Here is a 1,887-nt window from a genome sequence, read left to right on the forward strand (position 1 = left end):
ATGCCTTTGTCCTTTCTCTTGTTTTTGTTTTTAAGATTTTATTTATTTACCCATGAGAGACAGAGAGTGAGAGAGCAAGAGTGAGAGAGAGAGAGAGAGAGAGAGGCAGAGACACAGTCAGAGACATAGACAGAGGGAGAAGCAGGCTCCATGTAGGGAACCCGACGTGGGACCCAATCCTAGGAATCCAGGATCATGCCCTGGGCCAAAGGCAGGTGCTAAACCGCTGAGCCACCTGGGCTGCCCCATGTCCTTTCCCTTGTTAATGTGATGGATCATGGCGACTGATAGCCAGAGGGGACACAGGTGGGAGATGGGCAAAATAGATGAAGAATATTAAGAGCTATAAGCATCTGGTTCTCAAATAAATAATCACAGATATTTTTTGAAAGTACAGCCTAGGCAATAGAGTCAGTACTATTGTGACAACTTTGTACGGGGACAGATGGTGATGACACTTCTTGTGGGGAGATCTGAGTATGCACAGAATTGTCAAATCACTAAGTCGTAGCCCTGAAACTACTGTAACATTGTGTGTTGACTGTACTTCAATAAATATCAAAGAAAAGGGGTTTCTGTTGGGACTCACAGTGGGTCCATGAAAGGCATTAAAATGGTCATTACACATATGAAGGCACCTCTGAAGAGGGGATAAAGATACTCACATGTCTTGATGTTAATTTTCAGAAGATTTATTTGAGAGACGGTGCAGTGGGGAGGGGTGGAGGGAGGGAAGAATCTGGAGAAGACTCCTCACATACCAGTCACCAGGTCTGGGTGAGGACCACGTGAGGACCACAGTCACCAGGTACAGGTGAGCCCCATGTGGGACCCAGAGCCACCAGGACCAGATGAGGCTCAGGTGGGGACCAAAAAGACCAGGTCCAGGTTGAGGCCCAGGTGGCAACCAGATTCACCAGGTCCAGGTGTATCCCAGGTGGGGACCGGATTCACCAACTCCAGGTAAGGCCCAGGTGGGGACCAAAGTCACAAGGTCTGGGTGAGGCCCAGGTGGGGACACAGTCTCCAGGTCCAGGTGAGGCAAAACTGAGGACCAGAGTCAACAGGTCCAGCTGAGGCACAAGAGGGGACCAGAGTCACCAGGTACAGGTGAGGCCCAGATGAGGATCAGAGTCACCAGGCCCAGGTGAGGCCTAGAAGGAGACCACAGGACCCAGGTCCAGGTGAACCCCATGTGGGAACCAGAGCCACCAGGTCCATTTGAGGCCCAGGTGGGGACCACAGTCACCAGGTCTGGGTGAAGCCCAGGTGGGGACCAGATTCACCAAGACCAGGTGAGGTCCAGGTGGTGACCAGAGTCACCAGGTCTGGATAAGGAACAGGTAAAGATCAGATTCACCAGGTCCAGGTGAGGCCCCAGTGGGGACCAGAGTCGCCAGGTCCAGGTGAGGCCCAGGTGGCAACCACACTCAGCAGGTCCAGGTGAGGCCAAGCTGAGGACCAGTGTCACCAGGTACAGGTGAGGCCCAGATGGGGACCAGAATCACCAGGTCCAGGTGAGGCCAGAAGGACACCACACGTACCAGCTCCAGGTGAGGTCCATGTGCGAACCGGAGTCACCTGGTCCAGGTGAGGCCCAGGAGGGGACCAGAGTCACCAGGTCCAGGTGAGGCCAGAAGGACACCACACGTACCAGCTCCAGGTGAGGTCCATGTGCGAACCGGAGTCACCTGGTCCAGGTGAGGCCCAGGAGGGGACCAGAGTCACCAGGTCAAGGAGAGGCCCAGAAGGGGACCAGAATCCCCTGGTCCAGGTGAGGCCCAGGTGTGGAACAGATTAACCAGATCCCAATGACACCCAGGTGAAGACCTGAGCCACCAAGTCAAGGTGTGGCCCAGATGGTGATCAGAGTCACCAGGTTCAGGT

The 1,887-nt window shown here is 54.2% G+C and overlaps 1 non-coding gene across 1 annotated transcript; it reads right to left on the reverse strand.

The window, feature by feature from the left end:
- Positions 1 to 1,221: 1,221 nt before the first annotated feature.
- MIR8901 (microRNA mir-8901) lies at positions 1,222 to 1,318 on the reverse strand. The gene has a single exon (NR_128872.1). It is a non-coding gene; the product is annotated as a microRNA mir-8901 (primary transcript).
- Positions 1,319 to 1,887: the final 569 nt, after the last annotated feature.

The sequence above is a fragment of the Canis lupus genome, unplaced genomic scaffold (genome assembly GCF_011100685.1).
Source record: "Canis lupus familiaris isolate Mischka breed German Shepherd unplaced genomic scaffold, alternate assembly UU_Cfam_GSD_1.0 chrUn_S1286H1463, whole genome shotgun sequence".
Classification (NCBI taxonomy): domain Eukaryota; kingdom Metazoa; phylum Chordata; class Mammalia; order Carnivora; family Canidae; genus Canis; species Canis lupus.